General features: G+C 43.5%; 1 protein-coding gene across 5 annotated transcripts in view; it reads left to right on the top strand.

The window, feature by feature from the left end:
• The first annotated feature begins 287 nt into the window (after nt 1–287).
• The window catches only part of L3MBTL4 (L3MBTL histone methyl-lysine binding protein 4), a 474,605-nt gene continuing 452,792 nt past the window's right edge, over nt 288–22,100 (top strand). Inside the window, exon 1 of one of the 5 annotated variants that reach the window (XM_063620329.1) lies at nt 288–373. The gene's annotated coding sequence lies outside the window, so the exon portion shown is untranslated. Of the gene's footprint in view, nt 374–464; nt 614–641; nt 663–1,270; nt 1,410–22,100 lie in introns of those variants that run through there. The other 4 variants (XM_055237865.2, XM_055237861.2, XM_063620221.1 and 1 more) reach the window with 4 other exon arrangements.

Here is a 22,100-nt window from a genome sequence, read left to right as displayed (position 1 = left end):
GTATTCTTTTATTTGGAAATGGTATCCGGGTACGCGTGAGTAGCAAAGTCAAGAGCAGGAAAGGAGAATGGGGGAGGCTGCAAAATCGGAGCGAGCAGCAGGACCGAGAGGGATCCGAAGGAGAGAGCCTTCAGAAGGTGAACCCCAAGAGCTGGGATGAAGCATGGGTGAGCTACTGGGACATCGCTGCCAGGGAGCAAGCTGGCAGGCAGGAAGTAGCCAAGATTTGGGGGAATCCTACCCAGGGAACGAATACAGAGAAGGACGCATCTGAAAATCCAGCCGCAGCCACCTCCCTCCCATGGGAAAGCCCCGACCTCGGCGGGCCCAGCGCCACCCGGCTCCCCGGGGAGTGGAACCCGGAGCGAGGCAGGTGCGGCGGGAGCATGCGCGCGGGGCGGGCAGGGGGCGGCTCCCGCGCCCCCACCCCGCGCGTGCACCCTCGCGCCCCTCCCGCCGGGCACCGCCGGGCAGCGGCGCCGCAGCCTGGGCTGGCGGAACCTCGCGCTCCGACTCGCCCCCCGCCTGTAGCCCGGTCGGCGTTGCGGGCAGGCGCCGCTCCGCTGGGGGTAAGAAGGACGCCGCCGCCCGCGTGGGATGGTCGCGAGCCCGCGTGAGTGCCCACGGCCGCCGCCGCGCGGGGTGGCCCCATCCCCGGGCAGGTAGAGGGGCCTGCACGACTCCCACGGCGAGGGCCGGGCCGGTGGGGGCGGTGGCGGTTGGGGATAGCCCCAGTCCCGGCCCAGGCTCTTTCTCTTTCTCTTTCGCCGCCGGGGCGCGCGCCGGGCTCCCCGCGAGAGGCGCTGCCTCACTTGTCGCCTACTTTGGACGGGCGCGGCCGCCGCAGAGCCCCGCGCCTCGATCAGCCGCGAGGGCAGTGTCGGGGTGCCAGGCGCGGCTACCTGGGCGCCCTAGAGCCAGCGCAGCCGGGGGCCGGGGGAGCGGGACGGGACGGGACTCCCGAGGGCCCCCAGGCAGTCCTCCGGCCACCAAGCGCCCGGCGGTGGGCATTTGGCTTTTGTTTCCTCTGGGGCTAACGGCCCCCGTCTGCCCGCGTGTCCCCCTCAGCTGACAAGTGTCTTGTGCCCGGACGGGCGAGTGCTGCATCCCTCCACCGCTTTCTGCCCTTGTCTTCCTCTGCGAGTTCTGCCCAGCCTCGGGAGCGGGAGCCCAGGGAGTGCGCGCAGGGCGGGCGGGCGCCTGGCCAGCCTGGGACGGCGGCTCCCAGACTCCTGCCACCGCCTGGAACTGCGGGGGGCGCGCCGGCCACAGTCGCCCTTGCCTGCTCTCCAGTCCTTCTTGGGCCCGCTTGGTCCTAGCGGACGCGACTCGAGCTGGGCACACCTGGGCCAGCGCCGCAGTTACCTGCGGGATTAGTGAGAGCGTTTTCGCGAGGTCGCAAACTCCGGGTGGGTATTGTTCCCTGCCTTTGATCTCCTTTAGTCACTGGTTAAAGTGCGAAGTGTCCTTTATTTTACATATGCCTTTAGAGGGACATTCTTAATGCGCCAATGCCCCGAGGTGGAACTAAATAAAGGGAAGGCCTGGTCATTGTTACTGTTGAGACTGCTGTACTTAACAGTCAGAGGAAGCAGCTGGTCACCACGACCCACTTGGTCGTTCCCATGCTGAAGACTCGCTTTCACTTCACGCTTGTTAGGACTCCACTATGACTTGCTAGTGGCCCATCTCCTGGATGCCTCTGTTGAAGCTGTTCTAGAAGATGCTTGTGGCAGGCTCCAGTTTCAGTCCTTGGCTGAAATAAGTGTAGTGTGGCTCTTCGGTTTTCTAATCTCTTCCACCTAAAAAGGTTAAGGTGACAAACAGGTGGTGGGTACAGTAGAGTTGTTTTTGGTGCTTGGTAATATTAAAAACTTGGAATGCATTTAGCTCTTCGAAAGATGCTAAAACGGACAACTTCAGTTATTCCTTATGTTACTACAGAATTAGGAGAAATGGTTGAAAGAGGAGAGGTTTTTTCTTGGAGTATCCGAAGGGATTGGATTCGACTACACTGACTTGGTGTGTAATGGTTGAGTAGGAAGGAAGATGAACATAAAACTGCTATTAATTATGCTCTTAGATGTGAGGCAACATTGAGGATGTATTGCATGTAACCCTTGACTGCAGAATCACTTAGCACTTTGCTGCACAATATTGGGGTCACAAGAAATATTAAGCTTGGTTAACCTCTGCAGTGTGCTCTCACTCAGTTTCCAAAGAAAGGGTATTGGTGGGAAGGTGATCTGGTGAAGACAGAGGTAACGAAAGTGAAGGAACTGTGTTAACTTTCACTTTTTAAAAATTTTATTTTTATTTTTTAGAGATAGGGTCTCACTCTGTCACCCAGGCTGAAGTGCAGTGGTACCATCATGGCTCACTGCAGCCTTGGCCTCCTGGGCTCAAAGGATCCCGCCTCAGCCTATTGACTGGGAGGATAGCTGTGCACCACCACGCCTGGCTAATTTTCTAATTTTTTTTTTTGTAGAGATGGAAACTCACTTAACTTTCACTTTAAAGAGAAGTAAGCTTGCATATTTTAAAGTTCTCATAAGAATCTTAGGTGCTCTGTAACATCTGTATAACTTCATTGCAGTACCTGTGTGGTTTATATCTTAAACTACACTTCTTACTCCTTTTTGGTGGTAATAAGCCTCCTTTGCTCGGCATGGGACTTGACACGTGGGTAAGTGCATGCTCAACAAATACTCGTAGGACCGAATCCATATGTGAGCAGACAACTGCTGAGCAGAGGCAGGAGGTGATAAAAGCAGCAGTGAGGGAGATCAGGCTGACTGTGAAGGAAGATTTACAGATGGAAAGCCCTCGAGTTCTTCCTATGAAGAAAAGGCCAACCTGAAAGCCACTTCCAGGAGGTTGTGTAGGAAGCACCAGCACCCAGTCTGACCAAGGAAGCAGAAGCCTCAATCCCTCCTCCCCCCATCACTCCTTCAAGTGGGTTAAGGTTTCTGTTCTCCAGAGAGCTGAAGGAGGGTTTGAAAATCGCCATTAGATAAGTGTTCATTCTTTCAGTTAATTATTATAATTAAGAAAGAATGCTGCTGCTGGTGAAGTGGGGGAGTGAGCAGGAGAGATAGGTTTGGTGGGCTGGAGGCAGGGTGGAAAGGATAAATTCCATTTATACAACATTGGATTGAGAAAACCAAATACAGCATGTTCTCACTTACAAGTGGGAACTAAATGATGAGCACACATGGACACATAAAGGGGAACACCACACACTGGGGCCTATCGAAGGGTGGGAGGAGGGAGAGGATCAGGAAGAATAACTAATGGATACTAGGCTTAATACCTGGGTGATGAAATAATCTGTACAACAAACCCCCAGGAAACGAGTTTACCTGTGTAACCAACCTGCACATGTACCCTAACTGAAAAGAAAGGTTAAAACAATGCATTTATCAAATTACTCTACTAAAATATTATTTTAGTAATGCTCATATCATGTATTAATATATTATAGAAAATATATTTTGGTGAAAGCAAAATGGTTTTGCATTGTGAAAAACTAAACATATCATTTGGCTTATCCTTAAACAAGAGAAAAGCATTGAATTGAAAACCACTGAAAACCCTGAAATGGCTTTTCACTGGAGAGAGAAACTCTGATGTTGGGTCAGGGGAAAGCCACTTAGGAAATACTCAGTGACTATGGGGGTGATCCTAAAAAGCATGTGTTAGGGTGACTAAACCAGCACTGAGAGGAAAGAACAGTTCCATGACTATGGTCCATGCCCAGGAAAGGAGTCAGTGAAAGAAACTAAGAAGTGGTCTGATGGGGAGGAAAACCAGGTGTCTCAGTCACAGGGAAGCCAGTGGAGAAGTAAGGGAGGGAAGGGAGGGAACAGTGTGGTAAGTCTTGTCAGTTGTTAACAAAAAATAGGCTCTGAGAAGATGTAGTTGAACTTGGCTAGAAAGAGGTGATCTCAGTGGTAACACATCAGTGCAAGCTGTGGGTAAATGTTTTGCTTTCTGTTTGAGGAATACAGATGTCCTCCTTTCATTCGAATAGCATTTTACACTTTACAAAACATTTCCATCTTGTAGCATTGGCAAAAATATTTTGAGGATAGTTTATTATAGGAACATACCTGCAATTGAAGAAAACTATTTAGGTCCATTAAAAAAATGCACTATTTACTACAGTGAATAACAGCAAGCAGCATAAATATCGGCATCTTAAGCAAAATAAAGCAGAACGATGAAATTAGAAGATGCTTGGGGGAAATGAAGCTCTTCAGTTCACTCATACACATATAATCTTTTGTTTAAGCATTTGCATTAATTTTTTAAAGGATAGTGCCTTAGGATAATTTATCCATATTTTATTTTGCAAATACAAACGATTTTTTCCACAGTAGCAATGGAAAAGTGAAACCTTAACTCTGAGCCCATCAGAGTTGTCACAGCTCTGTTCCCTTGACCTATGTGTCCCTTTTGGGGATGACGTCGCAGTAGCGGGGCCCTGCTCAGTGTCACCTGGTGAACCTTCTTCATTTTGTGTTGATCTGAGCTCATATGGGAAACATTCTCTTAATGAGGCTGGAAGTAATCAGGCAAGCTCTGACAATGCTTATGTATCCCTCCTGAAGATGGATGTGAAATGATAAAAGTGTGGTCGCTGCCACAATTAATAATTGATTAATAAATTGTTTGAAAAGTATCAGGTGGGGACTGCAGGAGATGAACAGCAGTGCATGCATCTCATTTCTTTTCACTGTAACTAGCCAGAGAGAATGTATTTAACTAGAGGGACAGATAGAGAGTGTAACACTTTTACACCCGGTATTTTGGTATGCAAGCTATTCTGATAGCTTTTAAGATTATCATGACAGGAGCTTTTTAGATTAAATCAGCATTGCTCCAGTCCTTTTGTGTGTGTGTGTGTGAATTAAGGAACTTAGGGGTGAGGCATTTTTGTTGGGTGTCCACTGTGTGTATGGGGGTGACTATGTAGACATGTTACCTGCCTTCATGGAGCTTGTAGTCCAGTAAGGGACAGATAGCAACTAATCAGCCAAACATATGTAAGTACAGACTTTAAGTAACCCTGAAAAAGACCCACGTGAGTGCCTAATGCAGATTTGTGGGCGAGAAAAGGTGTCTGAGGATGAGTAGCTGCCAGCCAGGTGGGGAATGGAAGCAAAAGGGAGTTCAGGCAGAGAGAAGCCCCTGAGGCGGTTTGTGGGGAAAAAGCTTGGTGCCCTGGAGGAAGGAGAGATGGCCCTGAGGCAGGAGGGCAGGGCCTGGGTGGGAGATGGCTGGACGCCTCTGGAAGGCCTCATTAAGGACTATGCAGCTTATTTAGACTGGTTAGGATGCCACTGCAGGTATCCAGGTAGGAGTCAGGGAGGTGACCTTGGGCCGGGGAGTGGGCCATGGAGGTGGGTAGAAGTGGAGGGACTTGAGTAATTTGGAGGTGTAATTTATAGAATTTCTGATGGGTTAGAGGGTAGGCGAATTGGAAGAATCCAGGATTACTCCTTTGATCTCTAGCATGAGAAGTGGAGTGAATTTTCGAGATGGGGAAGACTAAGGAGAAGTGTACCTGGTAACTTTGCTTGGATCATTTCCCCAGTGTCAGCCCTAGGGGAAATAGGTTATTTTTGAGGCATAAACTTGGTGTAGTTGTGGTGTGTGTCAGGCACTCAGCACTGTGCTGGGCAGATGCTTTTGGAGCTTAGCAAATGTGGGCTTTTCCCCTTTTCTGTGATGGTGGGTTTTGCTATTCTGCTTAGGCCCTAGGCCTAACAGCCCTCCTGAATTTGAACTCCCAGTCTGTCTGTACATGGGCACACGCACCCAAACACATACAGTCTTAGAGTGTGCCGTCAAGAGCCTCCGTGGTAGCTTTTCAGTCCTGATCAGATGGTCTACATTATTGGATGTGCCGAATGGGCCATTTTTATCTCATTTTCCCCTGCAGCATAGAGCCCCAGCACTGATCCTGACATTGGGACCTTCCAAGTTCCTGAAGGGTCAATGGTTCTGTAATTATGAGCCATTGCTTAATTTTCATCGTTCCTTCTTTTTTAAGTACTTCCTGGAGTGACAACATATAAAAAATAGTACTTGGTCATTATTATTGTTATGATGATTTATTTCTAGATAAAAATCAAGGACCAGATTACAGCCACAATTCCAGGCCTGTGTGAATGGATGTAGGTTAGTGCTGATGCCAATCAAAGCCCAGTTCATACAAGAGCAGCCGTCTGACTCCTGGCTTTGATTTTCTAATCTGGTTACACCTGGTACACTCACTTGGTGCTGTGTGGCAAGTGGGGTTAAGGTCTAAATCCAGGGCCAACAATTTGGATATCTAAAGGGAGGTAATAAGGGAAGTAGGCAGACAGAAGAAAATTCAGAGTTCTTTTGGTCTCACTTTTATTTTCCTTACCTTTGAAAACTGGGCAAGGCTGGGCACGGTGGCTCACCCCTGTAACCCCAGAATTTTGGGAGGCTGAGGAGGGTGGATTGCCTGAGGTCAGGAGTTCAAGACCAGCCTGGGTAACATGGCGAAACCCCATCTCTACTAAAAATACAAAAATTAGCCTGGTGTGGCATGCCTATGATCCCAGCTACTCAGGAGGCTGAGGCAGGAGAATTGCTTCAACCCGGGAGGTGGGGGTTGCAGTGAGCCGAGATTGCACAACTGCACTCTAGCCTGGGCGACAGAGTGAGACTCGGTCTCAAAAAAAAAAAAAAAAAAAAAAGGAAGAAAAAAGAAAACTGTACATAGGTATTTCTCTACTGTGAGAAATAGTGAGAAAATCCCCTTAGTGCTTTGGAGACAGTAGAGAGTGGTGAAGACTGCAGCAAACTGTGGATCTTATATGTTCTAAAGGAGGTGACTATTATTTAAAAAATAAACAAAACTGAAGTTGGAAATCTGCAGTTTTAAAAATGTGAAGTCTCTGTATTTAAAAATACTGGTTGAAATATCTTAGGATACTGCTAAGAGAAACAGAATATGTCTGCTGACCAGATGCAGTTTGTGGTCCACAATTTATGAGCTCTGGCTGGTGGGGTCAGCTATATAATTAGCTGGATGTACTCTACTTTTAATTAGATTGTTTTTTCTTATTTACCGTGAAGGTGGAGTGTGCACAAACATACTGGCTTCTTAATGCTGCTGATTCTGCCATTTAAGTGTGACTTGATTAAATCTGGGAGTTGGGAGTGGGAAGTTTGGCCAAGCTTGAGACTGTAAGCACATCCTGGTGCCAGGTTGAGAACAACGTAGACTTTATGACACTTTCATTCATGTTTCTGTGAATTTTTTTTCACAGTTGTCCATTGGTTAAGCCTGCCTTTTTTACTCCTTGTCTAAAGGTTTGTGCAACTCATGGACACCCTCCTTTTTGTGTGTTTGAAGAGGATGGTGTCTTCTCTCCCTGGTGGGCTTTTGTACATTTGTGTCTGCTTTTCTTGTGAATTTTGCTCCTCTAAGGAGTCTCCAAGCCTCCTTGAGAGTGGACTATGCATACTGTGCACTTTCCTACCACGACGTACTGTTGTTGTCCATGATTGCACTCCGAGGTGTGGAATTTTACTTTTCTAGGTTCTCCAGAAAACTTGTTGGGTTGAGTAAGGGCTTGTTGCCATTTATTTCCAGAGCCCAGCAATTGTCTGGCACATGTTAGATGCCCAGTGAATAAAGGATGAGTCATTTTGTGTCAACTAGTGACAAGCTTACTCAGGAAAGAAATCTTACAAAATTCCTAATATTTTGAGATTCTGTGTGTAGGCTTCTAAGACACTGGGTTCTATTGAAAATGTAAGCACTGACCTTTCAGCTGTTCATTTTATTATAATTATGATCACATATCAAAGAAAATACAAAGGCTCTACTCTTTGCTTTATGGCAAAGAATATCCTTTAATTCCCTATCATTATAGCCTTTAGTCCTGGCCTTTGATATCATAAAGGTGAATTATTAGAGATGCCAGCATAGTACTTCCAAGTCTATATTTTATGCACTCAATTTCTGAGAATGCTTAGAACAATGATTTTTTTTCCCCTTTTTCTTCCAAAACTATAGCTTGCTGTAATTTTATTCCTAGAAGATATGTGACTGTTTTTGGGCAGGTTCACACATGCAATTCAGCTTAGAAGAGGAACTGTTAAGGTTAACAGACCAAGAACTTGAAGGAGCGTCCCCACTTCAGCAGTTGCTGTGGTCTTTGTGTTTTGTGTGAATTGGTGATGCCCATCTATTTTATTGCAGTCGATCATTAGTAATCTTTAGGGCCACTTTATTCTTTTACTATGAGGACAAAGAGAATATAATTGTCCGTCTTTGAAGAACTGGCTTGCATCTGTGTCCAAAACAAACAATGCCCATCACTGAGGAGTAAAGGGCGAGAGAACAAAGAAAGGAAGCTGTGAAGGGTACAGTTACACATTAATCACCGTGATGCGCAAAGTGCGAGGTTAGTAGGCCCTGCTTTGAAAGCTTTACATTGCATTTATTTCCAAACAAATTGTCTTTCAAGATCCTAGAACTTTCAGCCCAGAGTAGCTGTAGGCCAGCTATGGCTTATGAAGAGGCTTCTGATGTGCCACATTTAGCAACTTTGTAAGGTTTTTTCTTCGTAGTTACACATTTGGATTCAGCATTTTTTGAATTTTAGGGAGTTTAAAAATAATCTCATCCAGGGTTTCTCAATCTCGGTACAGTTGACAGGAATTTGTTGTTTCGCATGCTGCCCCATGCCTTGTAGGATGGTCAGGAGCAGTCAGTGTTCCTTGCCTCACCTCATGAGATGTCTGTAGCACCTCCCCCTCCTTAGCTGTGACAACGAAAACTATCTCCAGACACTTCTTCCTGTCCTCTGGGGAGGGGTGGAGGGGTAGAATAACCCGAAGTCATGAGCTGCTGATTTAATCCAGCCTGTTTTGCAGATGACACATCAGAGGTCTGGTTGTATTATGCAGTGTTTCCAGGCTCAGAAGTCCCTATGTCAGAATATGAATCAAAAAGCACATTATCTACAAGGAGGGAACTTTTTATCAATTCAAAACTCCTTTTCTCTTGTAAAATCTTCTAATGATAGTAGATGGTCCCTGTTGATTCTTTCTTGCCATGACTGGCCAAGTACAAGTGTCATGATTGTTAATCAAACTGTGGTGAAGACATAAAATTATTAATAGCAGTTTGAAGACCAATTTGCCTGCATTTATCCATCTGAGTAACGGCAAAGTTGGAGCTGTGACTTGGCCTTCCTCACCAGGTTCCTGTCCACGAGGTTTTCTATGATGTCATGTCAACCTTTGTTTTCATAGCCAGGTTTTGCAATAAAGTTGTGTTCAGTAGCTTGGTGAATTTCATTCTAGAGTAATAATTAATACTTAGTGCACTTGCACAGTTGGAAATTATGAAGCCAGTAATATGGACAGCTGCTAAGTAAGAGTACATTCATTCATTCCCTGAATGCTTACTCTTAGTGTGTACTTTGGCCAAGGCTGTGGTAGGTTGTGGAATGTAAATGATATTAGGAGGACCACACAGACACCCAGACTGGACCTGTTCCAGGAAACTCATAACCATGGATAAATTCAAATTTGAGGCTTCTTTGCATGACAGTACAGGAAAATCACTGGCTTATTAATAGGTTTATTTCTTCAGCTGCATTCCTCAATACCTGTGATGGGTGCTGGCAGGAGGCACTCAGACCTTTCTCCTTAGAAATGCCTTACTATTCACAGTAGCACTGGGAGGGGCTGGAAGAGCTGTTTAGTGGGCCCTCGGGCCCAGCCCCTGTGTTTAGCGGGTCCTCGGGCTCAGCCCCTGTGTTTAGCGGGTCCTCGGGCTCAGCCCCTGTGTTTAGCGGGTCCTCGGGCTCAGCCCCTGTGTTTAGCGGGTTCCCTGGCTCGGGCCTGTGTTTAGCGGGCCCTCGGGCTCAGCCCCTGTGTTTAGCGGGTCCTCGGGCTCAGTCCCTGTATTTAGCAGGCACTCAGGCTCAGCCCCTGGGTTTAGTGGGCCCGCGGGCTCAGGGCCTGTGCTGACACTGAAAGGGAGTGAGTGTGCTTTCCAAAAGTTAGTGAGAGTGAGAATATCCTTGTCAAGGCCCTAAGTGACAGGCACTATTGTTCTGCACCACAGATGGTACATCAGGAGCTGTTTGTGCAGGTCGCAGAGCGGCAGGGCTGCATTACCTTCACGCCAGCTTTTGTTTTTGTCAGCTGGATCATATTGCGCTCCCTCCAGAAACCATGTGCTATGGAGGGAAGGAAAAGTGCAAGGTTTTAATAAGTCCCTTGCAAAGATAAGCTATCTTCATGGTTGTATTATTTCCCTATTGTTTACGTGGCCACTGCTGCCGTAGGGCACAAAAGAAAGATCTGTTTCACTTTTTGGAAATTGAAAAATTTCTGTCCTTGCCTTTGCATGTCCTAGTTGAGTGTTATACTGAAAGTGAAGATCATAAATTCACCAAAACATGTATATGCCTTTGTGTATGAGCATTAAAAAAGTTCTTCAAGTTTTCTCTAGCCTAAGCATTTAAACATGTCAGCAAAAATACAAATAAAAAGAAATAGCTAACTGGATGTTGTGGGTCCCACCTGTAATCCCAGCACTTTGGGAGGCTGAGGTGGGAGGATTGCTTGAGCCCAGGAGTTCAAGACCAGCCTGGCAATGTGGGCAACATAGTGAGACTTCGTCTCTTCAAAAAAAAAAAAAAAAAATTATCCAGGCATGATGGCATGTACCTGTGGTCCCAGCTACGTGGAGGTTAAGGCAGAAGGATCCCTTGAGCCCCGGAGGCTGAGGCAGCACTTAGCGGTGTTTGAGCCACTTCACTCCAGCCTAGGTGACAGAATGAGACCCTATCTCAAATGAAAAACAAAAATGAAGAAAAAGAAATTGCTTATAAATTGTTTTGAGATTATTTAATTTACTGACCTTCTTGACATTTTCCTGATTTTTATCCAGTTCCCTTCAAGGTTTCCATAATGAAGGTCCCCATAGTTAAATAAAAGCACAGGGCCAGCATATCCTTCTGTAGAATGGCACTTTTCTACAGGCCACGAGGAGCTTCTCGGACTAAAAATAAGAAATTGAGCAGAACAGAAGAGAAATCGAACTCTTTTATCTTCGTTCCCAGAACCTGAATTTCCCTCCTCCCCTGCCAGGTATACAAATAAATGCGTCAGTGAATGGCTTGGGGTGCACTTGTCCCCTATGCTCCTTTTTCACTTGTTTGTTGAACCTAATATGGAAAGAACCAAGGTGGAAAGACGTTCCTGAGGTTCTGTGGATCAGGGGTTCCAACTTAATCAGACTCTTTTAAAAATTATTTCAACAGCTTTTTGGGGGAACAGGTGGTTTTTGTTACATGGGTAATTTCTTTAGTGGTGATTTGTGAGGTTTTGGTGCACCCATCACCTGAGCAGTGTACACTGTACCCAATGTGTAGTATTTTATCCCCCACCCTCTTCCCACCCTTCCCCCCAAGTCCCCAAAGTCCATTGTATCATTCTTATGCCTTTGTGTCCTCATAGCTCATCTCTCAGTTAGAAGAGAGAATATTTGATGTTTGGTTTTCCATTCTTGAGTTACTTCACTTAGAATAATGGCCTCCAGCCTCATCCAAGTTTCGGCAAAGCCCATTATTTCATTTTGTTTTGTGGCTGAGTAGTATTCCATGGTATATATATGCCACATTTTCTTTATCCACTCGTTGGCTGATGGGCATTTAGGTTGGTTCCATATTTTTGCAGTTGTGAATTGTGCTGCTGTAAACATGCGTGTGCATGTGGCTTTGTCATATAATGACTTCTTTTCCTTTGGCTAGATACCCAGCAGTGGGATTGCTGGATCAAATGGTAGTTTTAGTGTTTTGATAACAAATATTTGTAACATTTCTCTAAGTATCCTGAAATGAAATTGACAGGTAAATAACTTACCTATACTTACTGTCAGAAAAGTGAATATATAGTGTGCATAAATAATACAATGGAAAGATATATGTAATTTATGATAAAATGATATGTACTTCAAAATAGCTGGACATGACTAACCTAGAGAATAAAATCAAGTAGTTTGATGCTTGTACCTGCATCCAATATATAGATTGTATCCAATATAATAGATTATAAGAGATTCACCGTGAAGGTGACCAGTGAACATGCTTTATTGGTGGACTACATCGGGGAGGGAGAGTCATCGAACAGCATTGGGTTCCATGATATCATTTTCTGAAATGGTGAACAGTATTTGCCAAAGTTCTGCACAAAACGAAGTAAAGCCTTTACTCAATATACACAGAGTTGCATTCCTGGGAGAGACAGGAATTAGTTAAATATGCAAAAATACTTTATGATGATATGTAAAATGGAAGTAGGTTTAAGGTTTAGAGAAGCATAAATAAGTTTTTCATACACACAAATGTCAAGTGGGTTGCTCCAGCTGTGCAAAAGGCAAGATGATATTTTGCTGTGAAGAACTGTCCCACATGTGGGAATTCTAGCAGCATTGGCCCTGTGACCCTTAAATGTCACTAAAGAAACCTCACACATATTTAAAAAATTCCTCTGGGGGTGACCCACTTCCCCGTTCTTTCCTACCTCTGCCTCTGTTGAGCACTACTGGTTTGATAAATAAAGTTAAATAAATTCTACTGATTATTTGCAGTGATGAAAGATGGAGGGTTTGCTGAAGGGCAAATTACTTTTGCTCAGAGTTTAGAATAATCAATTATTCTTTCCCTTTAAGAATATTATTTTATATAAACTAACCTTCTATTCTATAAGAATTCTGACACTCTCAAACGTTATCATCTTAATTCTTCTAAAACTTCAGCCGTGAAATGAAAATATGAATGGATATTCTATTTTTCAGTGAATGACTAAGCAACACTTAGTCTAAATTAGCCACAGTCAGTTTAATCACTAGTGATTACATTTCTGATTTGTGTACTTTATGTTGAAACCTTGTTCTGTATGGCACCAGAGGTTAAACTTTTTGTTTTTAGCTTAAAGTGAGTAAGTTTTCTAAAGTTGGAATGGGCTGCCTTGTAGATAGATTTTGTAGAATAGAGAGAGGTGTGCAATTGAGTGACCACTTGTGTGGATGTTATATAATATTTGGTTGTGTGTGTATAAAGAGTTGAACATGTTATTTAAGACTGAGTTATATTTTATTAAATCATAGATGCTTATATTATTCCTAGAAGGCCAGAATAATTATTAGAATTGTAAGGGTACTTAGAAACTTTCTATCTTAACTTTCTGGCCAATACAGGAATCATTTCTACATTGTCTTTGAGAGATGGCAATGTAGATTGTACAATGAATTTAAACAATACTTTTAATAGTGAAACATCAGTGGAATAAATATATATAGCTCCCCAAGATAGCTATTTTGAAGAGATAAAAACAATCTGAATGTATACACTCCGGAATTTTGTTTTAAAGAAAGTCCTGTTTAGACATTTTATGCCTCTATGCTGATGCAGGTATTGATCATTATGAGAAAAACAAGTAACAGAAATTCATGTCTTACCTGCGTAGGCTTACTGCCACTTGAAGCCATGGGCTTACAGAAATATAATACTAGCTTGAAAGTTATGTCTCCGCTTCCTTGATTCCACAGCAACTTCTCATTGTGGAGGTTTGGATTGAGGTCACAGCGGCCCCTTGATGGCGCTGTGCCCCTGGTTCTGGTTATGGAGCTCTTCAGCACCCTTGCTCTACTGCACCCTTGCACACCGCACACTTGCCTGTACATTTCTTATTGCCTTTGTGCCCACGTTAGCCTGGTCTTGGCGATGCTGGAGGTGTCAACACACGGTATGTGGGGATGCTTTTCAAATATTAGAGCTGCCTTGTGGGTGTGCACAGGGCGCACTTTCCCTACTGACTCTCACCTTTACAAAGTGAGTGCCTTATTATCCTAGAGAAAATTAGTTGTACTATGAGGCTTACCCATATATAGTTTGGCTGTAATACACTAATCCTTGTGTGCTTTTTCCTCGTTTGAACTTTACCTCTTATAAGCTGTACTTTGCATTCTATAGGCTGTCTTCTTGCCCAGTGCATTTTTTGCCCTGTGCACTTTTTGTGGTTTGGGAAGAGGATGAGGGGAGGGTGTGATTGGATTCCAGTACATTCTTACAGTGTGAATATGCTTTAAGCAGCAACAAGGACTCAAATTTCCACAAGGTAATATTTTAACGGTTTTTGACATCTAGTCAAAATTCAGAGTCTGCAGCGTTACATATAAAATGAATATGTGGTGATATCTATAAATGGTGCTTATAAGGTCTAAAAATCAGTATGTGCCATGTGCTGTTATTAAATACCCACACATCCTCATACGAATACGATCATTTTATTATTGATTTGATAGTCATTATTGCCCGTGAGATATATAAAGGCATATTCCTCTTAAGTACAGTTTGCTTGCCACTGTATAATTAGAGCCAAATATAATGTCAGATTGTGTTTAAAGGGTGGGTAGGGCATGTGGTTTTATGAAGTCTTTTGCTAATGATGGGAGATGGAAGTGTGAGTAGGCTGGCAGCATCAGGTAGCTTAGGACGGTGTCCTGCTCTAGGAATGTACATTGAGGACACCTTGTGGGTCTCAGCTTTGACACAGCAGTGCCCAAGGAGAGAAGACGAGAGTTAGGTTTTGCCTCAGTCGCTGTCTACTCTGCCTGTGGTCAGCACCTGAGGCCTATAACAGGTGGCTTGTCTCTCTCTGAACCTCTCTGTAGATTACAGTTCCCAGTTGCTTGATTTTGGGAGTGAGCATGAAGCCATTTTCTTGATTATTGCCTGTACGAGCAGAGCTTTTGGGATGCCTCCCAAGTAGTTTACAAAAACCTGGGCTGGGCGTGGTGTCTCACGCCTGTAATCCCAACAATTTGGGAGGTCAAGATAGGTAGATTGCTTGAGTCCAGGAATTTGAGACCAGCCCGGGAAACATGTTGAAATCCTGTCTCTACTAAAAATACAAAAAAATTAACCAGGCATGGTGGCGTGCACCTGTAGTCCCAGCTATCTGGGAGGCTGAAGTGAGAGGATCATCTGAGCCCAGGAGGTTGAGGCTACAGTGAGCCATGTTCGCACCACTGCACTCCAGCCCGGATGACAAGGTAAGACGTTGTCTCCAAAACAAAAACAAAAACCTAACCCATAGATTTTTCATCACTCTTCTTCAATATAACCCCTGGACTTTCTGTCACTTTTTTTGTCTATTTCACTCTATATCTACAGGATAAGTGTGGAAACACCCAGGCAAAGTGCATTCAATGGTTTATCAACTAATTTGGGTTTAGACATAAACCAGATGCAAAGGAAAGGGAGGAAATTGGCATGCTGAAATGTTTTAGTTTTACAAAACTTATCAATAGTATAATTTGTGATACATTTAACATAAAACAACTTCTCAAGGTCCTGATGCAGAACTTCCTAACTTTAAATTTTCGACCACACTTCTTTATAGCACTATATTAGATGCATTTGTAAAAGCTTGTTTTGTATTTCTGTAACACTTAATACTTATAGAAATTAATGTAGATTTCAGTTCTTCCTCTGTTTTTTTTAAACATGTCCTGATATTGCTACACAGTGATTTCCCAAAGTCAGAGTTATTAGTGGTGATTAACTCCTAGCCATCAGTTTTGAAGATTTCTGTGTTTTTATTTAAGAAAATTGTAATTGACTAAAACCATTGTGTTTTTCAGGTAATCAAAAACTCAGAATTTCTGTAATAGAAGAAATGGTTTGGGAAGGAGCCAAACTTATTGGTATTCTGAATATTTCATTATATCATATAGAGACTGTGAAGGATCTTATTAAGGTTAGCTGAACAACATTTGATCTGTTAATTCTCCATTAGCTATATTATCTAAAATAATGAGAGTTTGCTATTTTCTAAGATGTAACTATAGCCAACACTTGGCATTTTGCTAGCTTTTGGGAAGATGGGAACTGCTGAATGTTCTTTGCTAAATTATATCTAGTCAATTGAGATTAAAATGAATTGGAAATAAATGGTTATGGCTGACAATTAATATGCAGTTAATATACCTTCAAGAACAAAGCCACTTACACAGTTAGGTGCCACTGTTTCCTTTTTTTTTCTTTTTTTCGTTTTTTTTTTGAAATGGAGTCTTGCTCTGCACCTAGGCTGGAGTGCAGTGGCTCAGTGTTGGCTCTCTGCAGCCTCTGCCTCCCGGGTTCAGGCGATTCTCCTGCCTCAGCCTCCAAGTAGCTGGGACTACAGGCATGCACTACCACACTCGGGTAATTTATGTATTTTTAGTAGACACGGGGTTTCACCATATTGATCAGGCTGGTCTTGAATGCCTGACCTGGTGATCTCCCTTCCTTGGCCTTCCAAAGTGCTGGGATTACAGGCGTGAGCCACCATGCCCAGCGTCCTTTTCTTTCCAAAGGTTTGGCTAAGTGTAATTAAAATATAAAGGGGTTTAATGTGGCCTTATTTAGATCTAGCCGGATTAAAAATAAATAGGAAAAGTACATTAGAAACCAGTTTGAGATGATGTGTTTTGATGTTTGGTGTGTTATTGAAGCATATCTTCCAACCCACCAGCAGAAAGTGGCTGGTTGTTTTCGGATTGCTGGACACAAACACTGGGGTGCTCCCTTGGGGTCTTCAGAGGCTGGCTTCCGGGTCTGGCAGAGGGACCTTGAGTAGGTAAAGTGGCCTTAGGATGGGAAGGAGTGGTGGCTCGTGGTGCCTGGGGCGCATGCCTTTAGGGCCTCTACAATGGATTGGTGCTCTTTGGGAGTTTGAGTCTTCTTTTTTTTTTTTTCCCCAATGAAGTCTGAAATCCAATTAAAAAAATGTGTGTGTAATTTCCTGAGTTTTGGAATAGTGTGAGGCGCAATCAAAACATCTATATGCTGAATGAGGCAAGGATTGCCAGCCTGAGATTTCTGGCATATGCTTTACCAAAAGCAAGAAGGCGAGGAGGTCAGACAGAGGAAAGGACTATTTCAGAGCCTTTATCCTTTCTTTGCCTCTGTGATGTGCAAAGAACAGATTATGAGCTCAGCTCCCCAGAGAGGCCCTATGCCTGACGTGATCCCGGGCAGCCCTTGTCCTTGCTGTTGGCATTCTGAACCCAGGATGGGATGATGCTCCACTCAGCACTTGCTTGCAAATAGTACACCTCCACCTGCAGATGAGGGTGCTATCCAGCATTCCTCTGTCTTACCCTGACACAGGCCATTTATTACAGAGCCACTTCTCCCTTTTCTGTCCTCTGACCTCTTAACACTCAGTATCTGAAGTAGAGGCGTCCACATTTGGGGCTGTTTTCTATACCATTAAAACTGTATGTGAGCTTATAGAGAGTTGCCAACTTTTTCTTTTTGTTTTTGGAGTCAGGTCTTGCTCTGCCGCTCAGGCTGGAGTGCAGTGGTGCCCGTCATAGTTCACTGCAGCCTTGAGAGAGTTGCCAACTTTTAATTTTCCTTGTGCAGACAAAAAACAAACAAGTGACCATTTATTACTTCCCCTTAAGAAGATCACCTTAACAAAAAAAAAATGTAAGAGGCAAACCATCTCAGAATAATGGATTTTTCTTCCCAAGAAAGGACAGGTGGCAATGTTTAGTGAATGGACACAGCGAAGAGGAGGGGTTACTATGGAACTTCTCAGATGTAAGAAATTTTTTATCTTTTTATTTTTAAATTTTTATTTGAGACAGGGTCTTGCTCTGTCACCCAGGCTGGAGTGCAGTGGTGCGATCATAGCTCACTGCAGCCTTGACTTCCTGGGCTCAAGTGTTCCTCCCATCTCAGCCTCTTAAGTAGCTAGAACTATAGGTGCAAACCACCATGCCTGGCTAATTTTTTATTTTTTATTTTTTTGTCAAGATGGGTCTCACTATGTTGCTCAGGATGGTCTCAAACTCCTAAGCTCAAGCGATCCTCCTTCCTTGGCCTCCCAAAGTGCTGGGATTACGGGCATAAGCCACTGTGCCTAGCCTGAAAAATTTTGTTATAGATTTTATAATGATTTTTACGATACCACACTGTGAACAGTTGTCTTCTTGATAGAGATTTTTCAGTTTGGGCTCTTTGGACAGTGAAATTTGAAAGAAAGATTGGATTATGGATTGTCCTGGTACTTTGATTTTTAAAATAAGAACTATTAACAAAACAAATTACACATAGCTATAGACAAAAAAGGACAACAGTTAACATTAGTTTTCTCGGATTGTTATACTCAGCTTAATATAGGCTGCTTGTAGCTCTTAATCGTTTTCTAAATAAGATAATGTGCTTATTTACTTTTTTTTCCATGAACTCTGCAGAGAAGTGCATTTACTGTTTGTAATGCTTGTCCCCTGGTCTCGCGCATTGCATGCTCAAGATGTGACACGCACGCTCTGTGCTTTGGTCCTTCTGGCTGCTCAGTGCGGCCGCTTGCTGCACTCCTTTCCTCTCTGTCTTTGGTGTCTCAGTTCATCTGCATTTCATCTTAGTGTGTATATTTGGCTTCTTTACTCATGCTTCATCAGCATTTTTTGCTTAGTTTCTCAGAATTCCTAAACATCTATTTTTGCACTTAAAATGTTTACTTGTTTGACTGAATAAAGAGACATTAAAAAAGTCCTGCCTGGCTTTAATACCTTGGTTAGCCTTTTGTAGCTGTGTGAATGGTGGTAACTTAGTTAATAATGTGCCTCCCTTCCCTGTAGAAGAGGGTTGTTTTGAAGATCAAATGACTTTATAGGCGTAAAACATTTAGAACATCGTATGAAGATAGCTACTGTTAAGTAACTGTCAGAAAGTGATTGTCAGTTGTTAGAAACACTTTTATGGATGACAATATTGCCCCAATGGGTGATATAGTTAGTAACGTGTTGCAGAAACCATGTGCTTATTCCCCAGAAGAATAAATAAACACATACTGAGAGGTACATTCTTTTCTTAGGAAGAACAATGCCACTGATGCCTTTGCCTGTCTAGGTCACAGGGGTCGTTTCCACATGGTCACACACGGTGCTTCCTTATTAGCTGCTGGAGCCTGCACACAAAATCCATACCCTCTTGAACCTTATTTGTAGAGAGAACAATTTGGACTATTCTGGGTGGTTCAAGAGGTGCCAAGCACAGGCCACTTTCCAACCTGGTGGGTGGTAGCAGATGAGGCTCCGGGTGTCTGAGCTGCAGAAGGGGCTGTGCCATTCCTGCCAGGGGCACCTTCCCCTGGGAGCCCAAGGTCCTGCGTGGTCAGCCTAACACTGTGTAGTCAAGAAGTCAGACTAGTCTACGTGACGGGGGTTCCTAGGAGCTTTGGATTGCCCATGGGCTGTACAGTTACTGTTCGTGCATTGTTTGAATGATATTAAAAGAATGATTTAATCTGTATAAGAAGAGCCCTGTTTGAATCTTTATTTGGGAGATGTTTCTCATGCCTGAATGCTTAAATACAGAAAATTCAGTTTCAGAATGTGAGCTAGCTTCATTTCCTATAATAAGATTAAAATAGCATTTTCTTTCTTATTTTTTTTCTCACCTATACTGGCCATGCAAACATTTTATTTCTTAATTCATATGGAGTAGATTTTTTTTAACCCCGGATGGAAGAAAACTCAGATTAAGATGCATTGTGAATATGACAGTTTTAGTACTAGAAGTGCTTCGGTTGACGTCTTGGTCTTGCTCAATACTTATTTTAAGACATTGGAAAAGAATCATTTTACAACGTTTTGTTCTTTTCCGCATCTTTATTGTAGATAATATCCATGGGAGTTAAATTATAAAGTGATCAAAACAAAACTGAGTGTAGAACACCCATGTAATATGGTAATGTATTTAGCTGTTGTGGAGCAAAAATGCGAGCTGCATCTCCATTTTTGCAGTGTTTAATTGTGAATTTACTCCTCCCAAAGTGAAAGTTACCTCAACTTTTCAAATTCTGCTGCTACTAATTATATTATCTGAGACCATGATTAAAATTAATACATCATATGGCAGTGCCTATTCTTAGGACCGAGAACAGTAAGTTGGGTATTTAGGCACACATTTTGTGTCAGACACATCATTTTAGTTAGCAATACACTTTTAAAATAAAAGAGAAAGTTTGCCTTCCTCTCGATCCCCCCCTTTATATGTCAGTAAAAGGGGGCAATTATTGTGGCCATCTTTGCCAGGAGAAGACAGAACATTTGGTGAAGCAGGTAGAAAGGAAAGCAGAACGGGATGGATGGGGGTAGGACCAATGGGCAGCTGACCTGCTGCTGTGTGATGGGAGAAATGAGGCTGTGACTTCATGGATAATGATCATTTGCCCATATTGAAGGTGGTCCTGGACGTAACAGTCATATATATATATATATATATATATATATATATATATGTAAAATATTTTGAGACAGAGTCTCACTTTGTTGCCCAGGCTCACGTGCAGTGGTGCCATTATGGCTCAATGCAGCCTCAACTTCCTGGCCTCAAGTGATCCTCCTGCCTCTAAAAGTGTTGGGATTACAGGCGTGAGCCACTGCACTCAGCCTCATAATATTTTATGAAGTAACGGAACAAGATATTGGGGAAAGACATCTGCATGTATGTCAAGGTATTGAGAATCATTAAATTTCTAGAGAAAGATCTATATTCTTTTGTGTATTGAAGGGAGGATACATTTATTTCCATGAGATTACATTTGCAAACTGCAAGCAAATGATCTTGCCCTCTGTCTCATATAGTCCCATGGATGTGTGCTGAAGAAAGTTAAAAATAGTCTTGTATGGGAGAATTGAGGACAATTTATTCTTGGTGGTGAGGTGGGATCTCTCTTTTTTAGGGGTTGTTTTTTGCTTTTAGTAGATTTATAAAATTTACGTATAGTGGCATTATTTCCAATTAAATCATACAGTATTTGGTGTATAATGCCCAGTTTCTTTATTCCACAAATAATTACTGGGTGCCTGGCGTGTGTCAGGCATTGCTGTAGATGTTTGTGTACATCAGTAAGCAAAACAGGTGAAAGTCCATTGTGAAGCTTATGTCCTGGTGGGGGAGAGGCCCTCAATAAGCAAGAAACATAACAAACAGGTAAATAATGTATCATTTTCTTTCGTTTTCTTTTATTATTTTTTATTTTATTTTTTGAGACAGAGTCTTGCTCTGTCACCCAGGCTGGAGTGCAGTGGCACAATCTTGGCTCACTGCAACCTCCACCTCCTGGGTTCAAGCGATTCTCCTGCCTCAGCCTCCTATGTAGCTGGGATTACAGGTGTGTACCACCACACTCGGCTAATTTTTGCATTTTTAATAGAGACCGGGTTTCATCATATTGGCTAGGCTGGTGTCAATCTCCTGACCTCAGGTGATCTGCCCACCTCGGTCTCCCAAAGTGCTGGGATTACAGCCGTGAGCCACCACACTCAGCCATATTTATCATTTTAAAAGGTGATAAATGTTATGGAAAAGCAAAAGTAACATACGGTAAAGGTAGTGGCAGCACTGGGCTGGGGGCAGATTGTTGTGTTGAAAGGGTAGTGAGAAGGAGAGGGGAGTAATGTGGATGGTGTCTGGGGACACAGTTCCAGACACAAGGAGCAGCTAGAATGGACCTGAGGCCAGAGGGTGTGGGCTTGGTTGAGGGACAGTAAGGAGACCCTTGTGAGCAAGGGGAGAGCAGAAGGTGGTGAGGGAGTAGAGGTGATGGAGTGCTGGGTAGTCACGTGAGGGTTCCATATTCATTGTGACGGGGTGCCCTGGCAGGAGTCAGGCAGAGGGTTGACAGGGATGGACCTAGGCTTTATGATTATCACTGGCCATGGAGGTCAAGGGACACACCTGGTAGGAAGGTCATGATCACAATCCGGGTGGGAGATGATGTAGCTCCAACCAGGGCGGTAGCAGTGTCTGTGGTGAGAAGTGACGGTATTCTAGATTTATTTTGAAAGGAGAGCCACTGGGATTCCCTGATTGATTGGCTGTGGAAGAGAGAGGAGTCCCCCATGGCTCCAAGGTGTTTGGCTTAAGCGACTGTCCTGAGAGTATTGCCGCCTGAGATGGAGATAGTCTTGGGTGGAGAACAATGTGAGTTAGCCTGCGGAGAGTGCTTAGAACAGGTCTGCATGC

The sequence above is a fragment of the Symphalangus syndactylus genome, chromosome 1 (genome assembly GCF_028878055.3).
Source record: "Symphalangus syndactylus isolate Jambi chromosome 1, NHGRI_mSymSyn1-v2.1_pri, whole genome shotgun sequence".
Lineage (NCBI taxonomy): Eukaryota > Metazoa > Chordata > Mammalia > Primates > Hylobatidae > Symphalangus > Symphalangus syndactylus.
The sequence above is the reverse complement of the archived record's forward strand: the minus strand, read 5'-3'. Positions and strand labels throughout refer to the sequence as shown.